This window comes from Cimex lectularius, unplaced genomic scaffold (assembly GCF_000648675.2).
Source record: "Cimex lectularius strain Harlan isolate CLEC.00 unplaced genomic scaffold, Clec_2.1 scaffold27, whole genome shotgun sequence".
Classification (NCBI taxonomy): Eukaryota; Metazoa; Arthropoda; class Insecta; order Hemiptera; family Cimicidae; genus Cimex; species Cimex lectularius.
This window is the reverse complement of record NW_019392670.1, coordinates 1,607,542-1,626,755: the sequence shown is the minus strand read 5'-3', so window position 1 is coordinate 1,626,755 and position 19,214 is coordinate 1,607,542. Positions and strand designations below refer to the sequence as shown.

Here is a 19,214-nt window from a genome sequence, read left to right as displayed (position 1 = left end):
AAAATTAAATAAAAGGCAAATTTATTTGTTCAGATATTGAGGATTTAATAGTATTGTCTATTAGTTAATGGGCTATATTTACTCTGGTTGTCCGTTTTAAATCATCAATCCTATAATACTGATCTATGTTTAATGTTTATCAGAGTATCGAATTTGATACATTAAAATAATAATAATAAAGTGCTTTTTAAAGCCGGTCATCTACAGCTCTACTTTGTTTGTAAGCAGAATTTATCTCCAAATTTCAGACTTATTTTCATGTTTAAATGTAATTATTATATAATGAATGTAATTTCAGTTTTATTTTAGTCAATTTTGTTTCCAAGCTATCCAACTTTTACAACAAAAAGGTTTATAAAAATTACTCGAAAGAAGACAAAACCACGAAAAACCAATATTTTGTACTTTCAATTTACGATATAACGAAGATAGAATGGTTAATATTAAATTATACCTATGTAAGATATAATATTCGGTGTGTGCTTTGAGAGCTATTGTATCCTCATAGCACACCGGTGAATCCTAGTTTGTCAAGGAACTTGATTAGTAGGCCCGGTTTCAGTGGTTGAATTTCTTATACAATCACATTGTACAACCCAAAGCACTTTCTCCTGCAGGCCAAGTGTACCACCACATGTGAGGTGTCTTGGTGTCCCTGGCTTATTCGCAGAATCTACACGTGCCAGGCTGGGTTATACCAATCTTCAGATACCCATTTAGTCTGCAGTGTTCTGTTAAGAATCCGGTCAGATTCGAAGTTTCTCCTGCTCCCTTTGGTGCATTCTGTTATTTCTTTCCTTCCAAAATTTGCTAGAACGTTCTTGGATTGTTTATTGTGAATCCCTATGTCACAGAAGAGCTCAGGACCTATCAGCAGTATAGTGCGTCCGTTTTCTCATTGTCCTCTACATGTCCTGAGCCCCAGCAGAGGGTGATACTTCGATAGCTATCTGACATGAAATATTCTTGTTTTTGTACCCTTTGTGCAGATTGAACTGGGTTGCATTGACTTTAGCAGGGAAGATGCTTTTGTATTTTCCCATAGATTCTGGGAATTTGGTTCCCGGACTGAATACTCCTACCCCCTTACCTTCCTGCTTTCTAGATGCATCCGTGTACCAAGTATTCTTATTAATGTTTGTCCTTTTTTATTTTATAAATTTTTTAAAATCCAAGTTTATAAATAGATAGTAATTAATTAATCAGCAAGAAAACGAACATCTAGATTTCGTTTTCCTATCTTTCTTGCTTATTTTTACACCGTCGCCGTAAATCTGATTTTAAACTGTAATATAATAGCCACTTTTATCTTCAGGCCTATACTGTTTTTTATGTATATTAATTTATTCTATCATGTCATTAAATATATTGTTTATATTATCTTGTGCTGGTGACTTGTACACTTGAGAAAATATCGTGTTCAGAAGTTCGATAGATTTGTTCGTCTTCAGTGAGTTACGTCTGTTTCTTAGTTGATGTTATTAACATGTAAAAATTATATTCTTTATATTATTATTCGTCGTGATTATTGTCCAGTCATTAAAACGATTTAATTTCGCGCGCCCCCCCCCCCCAAAAAAAAACCACAATAACATTATATCTGTTGGGAAAGTAATTTTTTCTTGTAGCATGGTAGGCGGGTAATAATATGTAGATGCGGGCTAGAAGAAAATAAAAGGAGAAGAAAAAAAATCGAATAACAAGATAGAGAAATATGTTGTTAGTTTCACGGCTGTCAGTCATACCTGTCGGGTTGTGTTCTGTGACTGGATTCCGATTCAGTGACTTTGAGATAGATAACAGATGAGAGGAGAGAACCACTAACTAAACCCCCTCTCTTTTCAGGGCTTAACGACCAACCCCAGTCATTGACTTCTAAACGATTAGGTTAATCTCTCGAAAACTACACTTAACAATTTATTTATATGCCCCTTTTGTTTTCTTATCTTCTTTGGGGAGTATTTATCACGCACTCCGTTTTTTCGCTATCCCATCCTGGAATTTCCAGCACTTCATGATTTTTGAACTTTTCTGTTGTTACGGTAAGTTCCGTTCGGGCGGAATCGTATGAGAATTTTAGGATTTCATGTCAGTAGTTGGATCTTGCATCTTCCAACCTCGGGGTCAAAATTGGATCAGGTGATTTTTTGCCCAATAAGGTAACTCATACGCCAATCTTTGTTGCCTGACAGACTGTATAATTGAGTGGAGATGAACTTTAGACATTCTGAAAAGTTATGTCAACATTTGATAATTCTACCGTCTACTTGTAAATCCAAAACGCCTATAAACTTATTTACTAGAACAACTAAATTGCATTTGATGATTTGGATTTGGATTTGTGTAAGGTCACCCTTCACCATTCACAATCTCATTCACCCGGTTAGGATGGTGGAATACTCGATCACCTCACCTTTTACACCTGTACTAACTTGAGAGTCGATGGGGTACTCAGTATTCCGCCATCGGCCCAATCACTACACATTCACGCTCATAAATACGTTCATTCTCACGCGCGAACTTTATGAAATTTGAGCATAATTAAGCAATGTTCTTAAAAAAATTGAATTTTTACCGAAGAACATTAAGATCGAATTTTTTTTTTAGTTTTCCAGTACGAGGGTACAGATTTTTACGTTGGGCGCCAAACGAATCCATTAATGTTTATTTACATGTTACACCTGATATGATTTTCTTTCATATTAAACTATTAATAGCTTTTGACCATTTTTGGTTGATTTTTCGATTTCAATCAGTCGGGTATATAGAGGCTTTTCAAATAACAATTCTAAGCGTCTTGAACGAATTGGACAGATGGTCCAACTACACGTTTGACAAAATCTAACAACGAGCCACAATGATCAGAAAAATGAAAAGTACAGGTTTTCAGTTTGCGCTCTTTTTCTTTAACTAAATAACCAAATTCAAGCTGAACCACCATTGGGTCCCTAATTGGGTACGCCTTTATTCGCGGGTTTGCCTAACTACTCATACGCGTTTCGGCTTTGTGCCATCTTCAGTGAGGAACTCATGTTCGTATGTGTCAATTTTCGAAAGCCAAATACCAAAATTCACAGTAATAGATCGAGTCGGCTTCCTACCTCAACCTGCTTATAACCCTGATTTCACGACAACTGACAACGATTTTTCGTAATCCAATTAGCATGTTTTTTTTAAATTAAGAGGATTTGAAATAAATGATGATAGTTTTTGTCGTTATTTTTCGTAATCCAAATGGAAATTTCAAATAATTGCTGAAAGATGGATAGAAAGGGTAACATCCCTATTCCATTGCTAATTAAGTATTTTTATAAGTATGCCAACTTTAAACACGTGTTTTATTCAATTAATTGCGCCCGCCTTCACTCTCGTTTGTTGAACTACTTAAACGCGTTTCGGCATTACGCCATCTTCAGTGAGGAACTGGAAGAAGGACGTTGGTTGGAAGGAATTGCGTTTAGTTGGTTTAGTTTTCGTTTAGTTCAAGAAAAACAACAACGCAGACTGAAAACGTTTACAAAAAAATGTATTAAAAGTATGGCTGCTTCACCCCAGACCTCAAACTTAATTTCAGATGTATTAATTTATTTATATTTAATATAAATGTTAGTCCTTTGTTAAATTTGTGATTCCCTAACTATATTGTGGTAATTTCTTCGTTTTTTATTATTTTAGTCTACCCATCCTCGCTGTTTTGGTTCGCGAACGCTTTTCGATATACTTTCACTATCTCTATTGGATTTGTCGTTGGTTCGTGAAAGGTTAAAGACAAAAGGACTGTCCTAATATTCGAAACGACCTAACTGCAGGTTCATCACACAGCAGACCTGAAGAAGAAATCTCACACAAGTTACCGAAATTCCACAGATCGAATGAAACCATTCAACTTCTAAACATCCTTAGACCTTTTTTACAATTAATTGGCATTGTCGAGGTTTTGAGGTTGTAAAATGCCTATTCCCTGTGTTATTTTTGACACAGTTAACGCATCTCGAACCCCGACAGCTTGGGCTATCGTTAATGGAGGTGACTGACAAGTTGAAACGTCTAAGCCTCTTTTGTAGTCGAATTATCCCAATGATGTTAGAACACGCCCAACCAACCCCCGGCGAGTTTCATTGTTCCGCAGGACCTGCTTTTACTAGTGGGATCGGCGCCGCGGAAGATCGGAGGCTGCAGGCCGGACGATTTGTCTCCTCCATCCCATTTTATAATTGGTATGTAAATTATTTTAAATTTTATGGCCTGCTATGAGAGAGACCATCCGGAATGTACAGGTTTTATTAATGAACGCTGTGGTTTACATATCCATCTATAATTAGTTTCAATCTCATTCCTGTCCCTCTCTCGGATACATTATTTAAATACACTACTTCATCTACATAAATAACCGATTAGAATATCGTTTAAGATAATAATAAAATTAATAAATTCCAGAATTTCAAACATCTTCTATCTTTAATGGGGCGTTTTATTTTAATATAGATCTAAAAAATAGGTTGAATTCATTAATTCATCAGAGAAGGTTTCATGCTAATTTAGACGAGTTTTCCTCTCTGATGTTAAATTCATTATGGCCGATGTAATTTGTACATTTAATTAAATGCTCCTGCCAATCGTAATAGTTCGATTAGCTAAGTAACATATTTTAATTTATGTGCCGATTTGTACGGCCACTTTCAAACAGTTTTCGTTTTATTCATGCAAGTTGCATAATGCAAAAAGGGATTTTGCCAAGTTGCATAGCCGATGATTTGTCGTTTGCATTTTGAAGAAACTTTTATCATTATCACTGCTCTCACAATTGATCCGTGCGGGTTGTTGGCCTTACGTCCGGCCCTAAATTTATTTAAAGCCGTCATCCTTTACTGGTTTGCTTCGACCTTCCGACAGCGATGATGGATGGACCTTGGATCCTTGTTTATGGCCGGTCCAAGTCAAACAAAACCAGGATCGAGTACGACCTAGTCCAGAAGGTTTTTACTACACGTAGTTAGTTTTACACCGGGGGGGAGGGGAGGTAACTTGTAGAACTGGCGGGGGTAAAAACCCTGTATGTGGTAAATTTCAACTTTTATCGCCCCCTTTCAAATGCGGGTAAAAAACTTTTAACTGTAGCCCTTCGATTGTTCACAACGGGAATAACGAATCTCCTTTTTATCTCACGCATCTGTGAATCTTGAAGAATCCGTTCAATTTTTTGAAGAGATAACGGATTCCTTTTGACAAAACAGCTTTTGTTTATTGTACAGAAGGACCTGTCAAATCGGTGAAACACGTTCGAGAACTATCGTGTTAAAGGGATTCAAACTAAGACTCTCTAAGTGTTTCCTCATTTAGGAGGCCTTGTAGATCCTGGAGATCCGTTTTGGGGGTTAAAGGGGGAGGAGTTGGAGAAGGAGGAGGATGTCATTTCAAATTACTCCCTTAATATCTAATATTGGATGACATGAATATTGGATAACAACCTCCTATTATCAGACTATCATCAATCCATTAGCCATCTTGTTTAATAATCATTTCCATATTCCTTTCCTAAATATAGCCAAGCAGTGCTGGACATTTCGTAAGGAGCCCTTTTACTATACGTCATGTTTAACATTTAACGTATTTCTTATTATAAATGTTAACATAATCATTAAAAAAATGTTAGCTGCAAATTATTTTATTATTTATATAATATCATTCATTAAGCTATCAAAATGGTGCATTTAAAACAATAAATGAAGAAAATTAATTTTTCTTAAAAATTAGTGGGGGCGTCGATGGACGCAACGATTTAAGTGTTGACACCGCGCTCCTCACTGTAAGGTGAAGTTCCTGGGTTCGAATCCAGCGGCCCTGCATTCCAACCCGACATACTTATAAATGGGCTTTTTTCAAAAACACCGTCACCCCGAGGGTTGATATAACCTCTGCTGTTGTGAACCATCGTAAAAAAAAAAAACAAAAAAAAAACAAAAACAAACCATTAAAAAATAGTTTAAAAAAATGCACATACTTTAATATTCTACTATGAGAAGACAAGACGAGAATTTTACTCAATTTTGGTTACGCATCCACAATAATTTACTTATTTACATATACACATACACACAGTATATACATTATATATAAGTAAGGAAACAGGTAATCCAACGTTCGACCCGCCCGCCCGAGTACCATCTTTACGTCAGGGCTCATGACTACTCGCTCCCTGTGATGGCCTCTCTGCACTATGGGCCACGGCAGGTCAACGCATTGCCATCAAGCTGGCATGCTCTGGCCATGGTCTTGGGTTCACACACTGGGCCAATACAACCCTAGGCCCAAGTTGAGCCAGCATGTCCTCACTGGCCTAAGATATTCCTTATTTTTCCTGTGCCGTGATGGAGGTCGAGGTCGAGTGCTGCTGCAGCTTTGTGTTTGGTGTATAATTTCTATTTACATGCTATTGACGGAAACCTGATTGGAAACAACAAACATTGGACGATGTTGGCTCGGTGTGTGGATACGACACCTATATACTGCGCATATTGGGTTCCTTTGATGTGTATTGTGAGATCTCTCCCTAAGCCCTTGTTCCCCAACAACGTTTCCAACCTTCGCCAATATGGGCCACTATAGGCTATCCCCCCTCAACACAGTGGCCCAACTGTGAACATGTACATTTTTTGGGTCATAGTGAAGAGGGGTCTTAAGGGACCAAGGCAGTGATTGCACCTCTTCGATCAGATGTGGCACCCTGAGCAACGCTTTTTTACAAACGGGACACCTGCGTGGGTTTTGACTGAAATGCATCTTATTCAATTCCTCGATTGCCAGTTTCATTCAATTATGAAATTGCTTTAAAAAATTAATTCTTTAATTATGAAACTAGGCCCAGAAGTAGGAAGAAAGAAACAGAGAGAGACCTTCCAAAGGGACATTCGAAAAAAAATACGTATCAAAAATTGCTTTATTGCTTGTGTGATCCACTTGCTTTTCATTGTAGCGTTGTAAATACACTCTAGTGATTGGCAGGACGACTCCGGTGGAGGATTACTGCTAGGCTGTTGAGTCTGTTTATCAATTAGAAGCCTGCTGTGCTTTTCTAGTCGTATCGTAAAGCGGTCGTGTTTTGAAAGGGGTTCCTTTGTGTGATGAGAGGAGGGGTGGTGGTTTTCTAAACTCAATTGCACTTCAAATAAACCGATTTGCATAACCTGTCAGTTTTTTGGGTCAAATTTCTTCAAAAGCACTTTTTCCGCTAGGTTTATCGTGTCGTTTGGGCATTTGACACGTGCGGCGCCGACACATCCGAAAGGGATCAATCCAATTACGATACGTACTTTTTTATTTCATTTTTGGTCGTCGGATTTGCAGCAAGATAAAAATGGGCGTCGCTTATCAACCTCCACGTCGCAGAACGTTTATAGCTTGGGTTTATTTTGTTGAAGACGCCACTTCAAAAATCACAGATAAAATGGGTTGAAATACTGGTCATCTTATAAAAGATTTGATTCTGCTTGGTTCTATACCAGGTGTACACAGCTGACCTACCATCCCATTTTCAAACCACTACCCTAACCTTTGCTGATGATAAAGCAATCCTTTCAGTTAACTCTGATCCAGTAATTTCCACTCGAAACCTTCAGGAACACCTCACACTACAAGAGTCATGGTGTGAAAAAATGATTAAAGTCTAATCCAAAAAAATCCACTCATATAACCTAGTTTACGTTAATCAAGTACCTCTTACAACTGCGGACAAGGTACGTTATCTACGAATTGTATAGTGACAAACTTCTGACGTGACTCCTCACACGATTGAAACGACAAGAAGTTCTGAAACGCTACAGAGCACTTTCACGAATTCTTGACAAACGCTCTAACTTACCCTCTCGAACAAATCACTGCTTTATAATACGTCAAGGCGAAATGAACATTTACGGATTGTAGTTTGAGGTTCAGCCGAACATTCCAATAACCTCCGCATCCTTCATAATGCTCAGAAAAATCCTTGATGCTCCCTTTTATGTGTCTAACGAAACTACCCATGTAGACCTATTTATTTTTTATTTATTTATTTTATATTTATTTTACGAGGGTTCGCAACAGCAGAGGTTATATCAATCCTCGGAGTGCCGGTGTTTTTGAAAAAAAGCCCATTTGTAAGTATGTCGGGTTCGAATGCAGGGCCGCTGGATTCGAACCCGGTACCTTTACCTTACAGTGATGAGCGCCGTGTCAACGCCTTAACCGTTGCGGCCACCGACGCCCCCCATCTAGACCTAAATACTCTTTTTGTCCAAGATGTAATCCCAATCACCAGACATCCTCAAATTTAAAAACTCATCCCAATGAATGCCTTGGAACCCTCATCACTGATTAAAAAGACGATGGTAGAGAGCTCTCCTTTCCAGTGATAGTGAAACTAACCTCGATCAAATAGACACCCTTCGGACTCATGGGAATGCTGCCAGTGGGTAGTCTCTCCACTCTTGTTTATTTATTTGTTTCGAACACTCATTGTTACTTGATACCTAATTAAAGGTAGCTATAATAAATATACTGTAAATAAAAAATAAAAATTCCTCCTCGTAAATAATTCATAGACTCTTCTTTAACGAAATCGATAGTTTGCCGTTTGAGTAATGTAATTCATTTGTTATTCTTTTGTCCGGCTTTTCGAGGGAATCTTCAGAGGATTTTGCGTCCCCCTGTTTCAAAGGGCATAGAATTATTCACCCCAATTTTACACGAGCTTCCGTTCGGGATCCACACTTGAGAATCTGCTGTAACGGTTCTTAATTATATTATTTTTAAACGTTTAAAAAAATTCCACCCCTTGCCAAATTTTAACTAGACGCAGATATAGAGAGCCCTTCATTTATTGCAGCCGTCTGACCAATTGTAATTTATCTTTTGACTCATGTCTTATGGCCGTCTTCAAATTTGCCGTTTAATTTCGAGAATTGTTCTTTCCATGCGTCACTTCTCGGTTTGGATTTCAATTAATTTTTAAAAAGCAATAATCGCGCTTAAAGGAGGAGGGCAAAAGGATTTTCGGTAATAATATCTGCGGTGAGAAACTCTCCCCCAAGGTAGCTTAGAGTTTCTCTTTAGATCTATTTGTATTCATAACTCGAGATAGGAACACACATAAAAGAGGGGTTTCAATTACACAGACTCACTCTTCTCCCTCCGAAATCTCTTCCTATCTGGAAAATTTTACGTCAATTGCTTCCTAGCTCTTTTTGAAATATGTATATCTACGGTTTTAGAAATTCTTCCCCCCCCCCCGTTTTTTCTTTTTTATACAAGGTCTCTCCTACATTTTCTAAGCCATTATCCGGCCTAACGATCTCTCTCTTCGTCAAATCCACACGTTATTCCCCGACGATTACATCTCCGCCCTTTGAATAATAACCGCCGCGGCAGAATGAAAAACTGTCACTTAACAACCGATCGATTACCGTCTCCTCCGGCTCATAATTCTTTTCACATCTTCCCACCTCATAAAGCCATATGGCTACTCGCGTTTTATTTATAGCGATAACGAACTCGCCGGTGAATGAATGTCTTTCTAACGTGTCTATTTCCTATGCTAAACTATAACAACTCGACTCTACAACGTACAAACTCTTCCTGTTTCCTTTTTCCGCCAGTTGCGTTTCGCTTAACTTCACCAAATGATAAAAAAACCCTTCTGTGCAACTTTTATTCAAATTACGTTAGAAAGTTACCGATTTTCAGGATCCTCCTGGGGTCCCTTTTTATGTCTCCTAACTTTTTACTCGTTAAAACTTTTTGCCGGCGATGATTGATCTCGAAGGGTGAACTACTATATTAACTTGTGACCACAGCCCATACTTCATTTGCCTTTAACCCTTTATAGCCTAATGTTGCCTTAGAACAAGACGAACATTAGCAATTTTGTTGAAAGGTTAGCGAGAAATTCCGAGCTTAGATTGGCGCCAAAAAATCAGGGTTGCCAATACACGGGCAGGAGAGCATGGACAACACTACGCCCAACCTAAATTTACGGGATTTCCTAATAACCTCATACAGAATCCATAAGTTGACATTGCTCTGAAGCAACTTTGGAAAAGCAAGAGTTAAATTATAAAGTGGATATGAAAATTTTTATATCTGGCATGACAGGGTGAGAAGCCATGTTGGAGATAAAAGAGTCCAAGAGGAAGATTTTAAATTAGCACCAAAAAAATCATTGTTGCCAATACAAGTGCTCAAAGAAACAATAAACTCAAGGGATTAGCTAAGCTTTAGCAAATGTGCTAAATTTAATGTTTCCCTAAGGCAACGTTGCGTATATCAGGATATAAGGATATATCAGTACTGAATTTGTTCGTAATGTCGTCCCAACTTTATCCAATTCGTCTAGACTTTGTTTAACTTTTAATAGTGTTTCCTACATGATTACTGCTTAAATTGCCATCGTTGGAAAAAAAATTGTTTTATTCATACTTTTCAAACCACCGTGTTAGAAACAGTAAGGGATGTCCTATTTTGCTGCTGAGGCGGAAAAGGGCCAGGAATATAACATACTCAAAGAAAGGGGGAGAACTAAGTCCTAAGTTAAAATATTTTGAAACACCTGTTCTCCGATGATCCATACTCATGCCCAAAATAAAAATATCTTTCTACATGTATTTCCCAATGGAATACATTATAGTTGTCCATTCCGCCTCGGGTAAATGCTTTAAAAAAAGGGGAGATCGTCCCTTGAGGCGGATAAGTAAAAAAACTTTTTAGTGGTAGAAATCTTGAAGATTTATATCATTTTTTTAGGAATAGTATTTATGCACCTGAATGTAATAGCTTGACAGTTCAGTTAATCTCTTTTAATTACGAGTGTAATAGAAAATTTTATTGTTATATTCTTTTTAGCCGATACCAAATAAGGAGATTCGTCCTTCAAAGCTCGTTGTATAAATCTATATTCCAATTACACCGTTATTCCTTATAAGATACTGCCTGTAGTACTAACGGCCGTCTTTCTCTTGTTACCCAGATAAAACCAGCTGTGTCCCATTTTTCGGTTTTATTAAACTTTTTTTTGGAAGACGGACCGATACATCAAACGATAAGTGAAGTTAAGTTTCGGATAGAAAAGCACGTTTGCGTCTTTCCGACTCAGAATGTCATTCACCCTCAATTTGTTTTTTAGAGAACCTTGTGCTAATAAATTTGGAAAGGAAAAACATAAATCCTTTTTTGACAACATTGATAACATCGGACATTCAGTCCTTCTGATAGATAAAATAAAAATAAATACTTTAATTTCTTGCATTTGTATTTTTAATATCATTAATAGTCATTTATGTCCATATAAATACAAAACATTGACAAACGTGTGGCGTGGAATTTTCACTATTTGAACGACAAGAAGTTATGAAACGTTGCAGAGTTCTTTCACGTCTTCTTGATTCACACTTTAACGTACCTCTCTCAAACAAAAAGCAGTTTTATAACAACATTGGTAAGCCGATATCGACTTACGGGTTTTAAAGACTTGGATAACTACAAAGACTTCTTGCACTGAAATATGTCTTGACCAACAAGACTTCACTGCGCCACTTTGGACGTACGATGTGGAGCTTAAGGGTTCTGCGATGCCACCCAACGTCCAGAACATCAATTCCTTCCAAACAAAAGTTTTCAGACAAATCGTTAAAGCTCCTTAATACGTCACTATCCTCACTATCCGCAACGAACTCATTCCTTTTGTCTGACGTGGAATCCTCACATTCGTCGATAAGCTCAAGTTTACAACCCGATATGAATTGGAGGAATGGGGTTCAGCCAAACATTCGTATCCAAAGAGCCAAATCCATAATCCTAAGAAAAATCTCGGGTGTTCGCTTCTAGGTGTCCAACAAAACTACCCATACAGAAAATATTTCTTTTGTCCAAGATGTTATCCTCTCTAATTATCCCAAATTTCGTACATACCACCGAACCATCATGAATCTTCAAATGTAAAAACTCTCATTCCGACAGATGACAGTTCTTTTCAGACCAGTGATAATGAAACAACCTCAGTTAAGTAGGGACCACCTTGGTATGAGATGTACCATATGTGTACTGCCAACTGTTATTTGTTACCAAATTGTAGGTAGTTTAATATACTGTAAATAAAAATAAATCAAATAAAATATCTTTATACTATAAAACTATGAATTATTTTCAAGATGGCAGAATTTAGGGGCGGGGTCCGGTATTGTAGTTATGTGTCCGTTATTTTTGTCTATAAGTTAAATTGTGTTCGTACCCTCGGTTTTACGGTGCTTCGGAATGACTCATTAAATAGATTGTTTTTGAGGAAGATACAGGGTCGTTAAAGGGCTGCGTTACACCTGGGTCGGGTATTGTTCCAGCCGCGGGAACCTTTTCATTTGAACGCAGCACCGGACCAAAACGAAACAACCATTTTATGATGGTTTAATGACCGGACGATTAGTGAACAGTCAGGAGCCGGTGAAACTAACTCCCTTTCGTTACGAGGCGTTCACAATTTTTAAGGTCGGCTTTAATTTCACAGGGCTGCAACATTGTGCGAGACTTGTCAATTTAATTAAAAACCAATAATTCACAGGAGGCCTCCTCGGCGTTCGGAAGCCGGGGAAACGTTCTCGTCCCGTTTGGTGTTTTTATGGTGGCCGACGGATGGGATTGGTGAACCAGTGGGACGGGGGGAAGAACAGATGCGTAAAGTTGAAACCCCAATGTCAGGGCGTCTTGATTTATTGCTATTTGGGTACAGTAACCTAATCTTCGGTTCGAAAATACGTCTAGCTTCGACCCCCCCCCTCCGGTTTTGTGTTTGTACAACTCTACGTGTTTTAAAAAAAGCTCACCCTTCATTAACTCTCTACTCTCCATGGTTAGGCGAGGTTAGCGCTTTCGAACAAGCGATCCTGGCATATAACGATGGTATGAAATCCGTAATAATTTTATTCGAGAACATTCTAACGTTTTAATAGGTAAACGTAAAACTTGATCTTCGAGAATATAACGAAATCTATTTCCAAACGATAATGTAAAAGCCTGTTAATAAAGTAGATTTAGTCGATTGATTTTATCTGGGGGGGGGGCACAGTATTGTTCCTGCTGTTTCTGCTCATGTGTTGGCAACACTGATTTATTTGGCGGTCATCTAAACTCACGTGATTTCCCGCTAACCTTTTGACAAATTGCCAATGTTCGTCTTGCCGCGCGTCACGGCGCTTATCACTGTTAAGGTAAAGGTCCTGGGTTCGAATCTAGCGGTGTGCTTCGAACGCGACATACTTACAAGTGTTTTTTTTTCAAAAACACCGGCATCCCGATGTATGGCCGCATAGTTGGAATACCACGAAACAAAAGTTAAACTGTAGAAAACTCTCTTAAAAGTGTACTAATATTTCTTCGACGTATTACACTTGCGGGTTAAAAGGTTAATATAAATTATCGATTAAATGTAGGACCGTTTATTTTGTCAATACTAAATTTATTGGTAGTTATATCTTGACCTCAAATTAAGACCGCATAAACGAGTCAAAAGTGAATAAGAAAAACGTTCTTCTTCTCACACAGCATCCTGTAAGTAAGTGTGTAATTAGTGGTTTGTGGGTAGCTATAGCGACCGACCATGTTGGTAAATACTTGCTTGTCGGGAACGCGGTGGCTGAACGAGCCCACAAGCCTATTATTAAATAATTAGTTTAATTTCTTTTAATATTTCGCGCTTTTTTAAAGTGTATCTAGCGATCAGGGGGAAAATCAAAGTCAATTTTTGTATTTGATTTGTTTTCTAATAATGTTGTCCTCTTATCGGTTTACGCCTCTCGGTGCGAGAAGATATCGGCTTCGCTGATTTTAAAATCGCCTATTTAATTTATTATATAACATCGCACCTACGCATATTACATAACTGTGTATTAGATAATTGTTTCTATAAGAAATGAACCAGTAATTTGGACGTTTCTTATCATTCTGGTTCAATAACATATATTTAGTGACCGGCAATATCTTCGATGTTTGAGGCCTTCTACCTTGAGTTCGTGTAACTTGTCACTTTGTAACTATCCCTTGTATGTATCGTTTTTCAAACTTATTGTTCCATAATAATTTACAAATTTAGACAGTGCAAGGTCCTTAGTCATCGTTGTATAATTTTAACCCAAAAATAACCGAGTACAGAGGGTTTTGTTATATATTTACTTGGAAAAGCAAAACCACGGCAGGTTTAAACGTTGAATATCATTCGCATATCGGTATATCATTATTTTAATGAGTAATTATAGGGGTCAGTCTTCTAGACGGAATCACAGGCCCATCGCACGCGACGCACGCTATCCAAGAACTCTCGCATTCGACGCCTGTTCGCAACGTTTGTACTTTACGATTTTAATTAATATTTCATAATTGACATAGCTTTTTGTTTTGTTTAACGCTCATAGAAATTTCTCATCGAACGTTTGTTGACGCCTTAATTGCTTCCTTCTAAATGTAATAAAGCCATCTTTCGACTATTTCGTCGCCCTTTATGGCCTAATGCTGTCTGAGTGCAAGACGAAATTTAGCAATTTTGTTAAAAGGCTAGCGGGAAATCCCGTGAGCTTAGATTTATGCCAAATAAATCAGTGTTGCCAATACACGGGCAGAATCAGATCAGGAGCAACACTGCGACTGCCCTAAACTCACGACATTTCCTGCTAGCCTTAAACAAAATGGCTTAAGTCGGCATTGTTGTGAAGCAACTTTGTGCGAGAAAGGGTTAAATTATAAACTGGACAGAAAAAAATTCGTTTGGCTAATATAACAATGAATTCAAGATGCATTCGTTGTGTGAAGTTGGAATTATGTCGGAGATAGGAGATTCCATGATGGAGAGGTTAGTTTGGCGCCAAAAAAATCATTGTTGCCAACACAAGGGATGAATCATTGAAGGAAAAACACTACACCCGCCCTAAACTCATGGGATATGTTAAGCTTTAGCAAATTTGTTAATTCGGGGTTCCCCGAGGCAACGTTCGGAAAGAAAGGGTTAATTTGCGAACAATTTACATTTACACGATAGATTTTGTTATGTTGAATCTATACGTTTAACGCGAAAGAGGGATTTTTCGCCAAGTCCAAAATCAATGTTTAAATACACCGGTAGGATCTTAAAAAAACAGTTGTTACGTTTTAGGGGTGAAGTAAAAACTAGATCTGGAAAATAATCAAGTGGATGGAAATATATAACATTTATAAAAGGGGGAGTTTAAGTCGGATACAGAGTAAGAAAAACGCGACTTGTTTAATTAACGGTCTGTTGAATGGCCGAGGTGGTATTTATGTAAGTTAGGAGCGGAGAAGAAGGGGAGGGCTTTGAGAAGAGGCTATCTTAAGACGACAGGCTAATGATTTAAGTATAGACTAGGCGATACCCTCCTCTTAACTCAGTCTCACTACGTTCGATATAAATTAGGACTTTTACCCTCTCACTCCGACAATCCAGGATAATTACTGTTTTTTATTTTCCTTCGCCGAAGTTGTGGGCAGGTGATTCGGAATGCCCACATCCTGACCGTCTCCCGTCCCGAATTACATTCTATCCATTGCGTTTCTTACTCTCCGCCTTTTTCTCCACCCTTAATTAGGCCGGTTTCTTTGGCCTCGAGTATTTAGAAAGAGAAGGGAAAAAAACCGATTCGCGCCGAATTCTAACACTTTCAATCCGTCATTGGTCGTTCGAAAACTACACCTTGAACTATGTACTTACTAATATCATTATGATTTCTCTCACCTCAGAAATTATTTTTTTACCAGTAGGAATTTTGCTAAATTTAGTAGCCTGTGCATTCTTACAAACAGGTAAACGTTAATTTTTGAAACATTATTTTATTTGTACCCTATACATAACAGTACATAACAAATATGATCACTAAACCTTTTTTCGCAAGGTAACAGCACTAACGCTAAAACCACAGCTGCAATCGGAGGGCACATGCCATGAGAAACTAAACAATGCTGATACTGAGCATGTGAGGGATTAAAGGGCAAGGAAGGTCTTGAGGAATAAGGAATGGGCAGGAAGCGTTTACATAAAGCATGCTCGGGTCCCAGACTCTTTTCATGCTTTTAAAGCAACAATCAATATAGAAATTCATATTTTGAAATAATTGTATAGCTTCTTTTAAATATTTTGATTGTTGCTAGTTAAATTAGTTCTCCACTCGTTATTGTTTGGTAAACATTTTCGACATGAATCATTTTGTTGTTGCTTAAGTGTTTTTTTTCAGACTTTCTAAATCATGGTCGTTAGGATCCGTGATGATCTTGAAAAAGCACTAATGTCTTTTCTGTTGTTCTTATCTCATAAACTAGACATTTATTAATTGCGAGGTTTAAATAAAAAATGAAAAAAAATATTTGAACGAATTTCGAATTCGTCGATCTTGCAAACGATCGAAATATTCTTGCCCGAACCGAATTTAGCCAATTTGCTAAAGCTTAGCCGAGTTTAGTGTTTCTTTGGGCGCTTGTATTGGCAACACTGATTTTTTTGGCAGCAATCTAAAAATCTCCATCTTGGAATCTTCTACGTTCAACATCGCCCTTCACCCGACTATTGGCATCTTGTATCGATTGTTATCTTAGGCAAACATAAAATTTTTCGTATACAGTTTAAATCTTTCTCGCTCAAATTTACAATTTTGTATTTCGCAAGCAGTTTTGTTTAAGGTTAGCAGGCAATCACTTGAGTTTATAGCGGGCGCAGTGTTGTTTCTGCCCTTGTATTAGCAACACTGATTTATTTGGAGAATATTTAAACACACGGGATTCCCGCTAACTATTTAACAAAATTGGTAAATTCACTAGTTTTCGTGGTCCGCTTGACCAATTAAAAACCAAAATTGTCAAAATGTGGTCTTATCCTAAGAGAACGTTTGTGCAGAAAGGGTTAACTTAAATCATATTTCATTATGTTGATATTTTTGGCCTGTTTAGAAGATATTTCAACACTCTCCCGAATTATAAAGGACTGTGTAAATGTTGTTAGATTATATGTAACAACTAGATTTTTCGTTTTGTTTACCATGGGCGTAGTAGAGTACGTTTCAGAAATCCTCTCATTAAAGTCAACGTTGTAGTATTCAGATTTTTTAACGTTTAGACGGGATGTAGCTATTTAAAAAAATGAAATTGAATTGAAAAGAGTATTAAAACTGAAGAAATGCTATAAATAGAACTTTCCTGTATTACAAAGCTCCTCTGATTAAAACAATTTATTCATTTATGCAGGCGGGTCGTTTTGTTGATATGCGGTGCATTTTAAATTATTTCGTCAATTCATCCTTTAAAATGTAGCGGCTGTTATTCGGTCAACAATTTAAAAGTGTATTAATAATACACAAGGTCTCGAAGTGGGAAAAAATTTTGATTGCTATTTTCTCAACGTAGATTCGGTTACGATGACCTACTGGACGTGTTTGACCTCATCAAACGTCCACTCGTTATTAACAGCAGAGATTTCTCTCGAACACTCACACATCCTTGTTAGAAGTTTTCAAAAAATTTTCACATTGAACGAAGTGAAATAAAAATTACACATGTACGCGACAGGAAAAATTTCTATTTTTATTTATTTTGTTTTTTATTTCTTAAAGAGAAACTGCGTCGAGAGCATTCCTTACAATGTATATTCAGCCATATGAAATAGAATCTTTCCAAGCGCGGAAGGTTGGAAAATTGCCATCAACTGAAGATTGAAATGACGAATATTAGAGAAACGATCAGCATGTCAAGTTAAAAAAAAAAAGTATTTTCATTTTCTTGACGTTTTACGCCAAGATTCACGTTTCTAGACGACTTAATAATTGAATTGGAGCGGATCCCCTTGCATTCTCCCATTTCGAGATTGTGCACGATGCACAATGTACGACGATCAGAAGAAACTTCAACCACTTTGTGTATTGTCATCTATCCAGAAAACGGCCTCAATGAATTAAAAAAAAAGTGCACACTTTAAGCTTAATCAAAAATAGGTCAAAATACGAAGGATGTTTTATTAAATGAAAGATGTGTAAATAAGAATTGAAAGCTTCTGCGATGAGGAAATGTCGGGGAAAAAGTCATTCATCTATGCGTCCTACCATAAAACCGACACGTGTCAATAGAATAGGTACAAAAAATTGGTCATTTCAGGTGTTACCTCCTCCTAGTAAATTATAATTGACTTGTGGATGCATGAGATTGATTTATGGAATAAAGGCTGTGACTATAAGGAAGCTCACCTAGGTTCCGGGTAATTTTCCACGCCCCGAACTGCAACCCCTCATTACGCCGGTATATCTTTTAACAAAAATAATACGACCCTCCATTGGGCGGTTGACAAACCCTATGTAATTTACTCAGCTACCCGTGATCCCGGTAAACGGGTGCAAATCTCCCGAGGTTTGAATGGGACGATCCTTCTACCCGGGGAAATATTAGGAAGATATCATTCAGATTCAGAGAGACTTTGTTTCTAGGCAGTTAAGACTAATTAAAGCGACGGAGTGTTTAACGCGATGATTTATCGGTTTTTTAAAGGAATGCGGTATGCACATAAAATTTAACGGGGCTGCGGCAATCCGACATCGTCATTAAACATAAGACCGGTAATTATTCGGTTTTGTCTTTCAGATATCTGGTTATTACTAGATCTTGAAGGGAGAAATTGATTCCAGCTGAACAAATTCTCTTCACCGCATAATTTTAGATATTTAATGTTCAGACTGCTAGTAAAATATATACAATATTTTGGTTGATTTCCATGAAAATGTAACTATGTTGACAAAATGTTTTGGGAAAATAAACTCTTATTTCTGTCAAAATTAAACATTTTCTTTTCAAAACTATCGATTTTTCTATGGATTCTTGTAAAATGAACTTACTTGAAGGCATTTTTCCCCGATTTTTTATTAAAAGAAAAAAAATATTTTGTGAGATTTCTCTGTTGCGTTCAGGGTGATAGACTTATACTTTTGGATTTGGATTTATATAAATTCAAAACTGCACATGTATGTACATATATACATATACAGAGTTGAAGTAACGACTTCTCGCAGTGCACCCGCTATTCCGGCTTTTGTAGTTTACAATAAATTACCGGCAGGCCTCAAGAATCACCCACCCCGGGTGTTGGCAGTCCGGAGTCAGACCTCTGACTTATCCGTCCAACTACGAACGTTGGGTGGGCTCCAGGAGCTATCAATAGC

General features: G+C 37.5%; 1 protein-coding gene across 5 annotated transcripts in view; it reads left to right on the top strand.

The window, feature by feature from the left end:
* LOC106667202 (homeobox protein homothorax) overlaps window positions 1-19,214 on the top strand; it is a 209,818-nt gene that overhangs the window by 17,950 nt on the left and 172,654 nt on the right. The gene's annotated exons all lie outside the window — the stretch shown is intronic.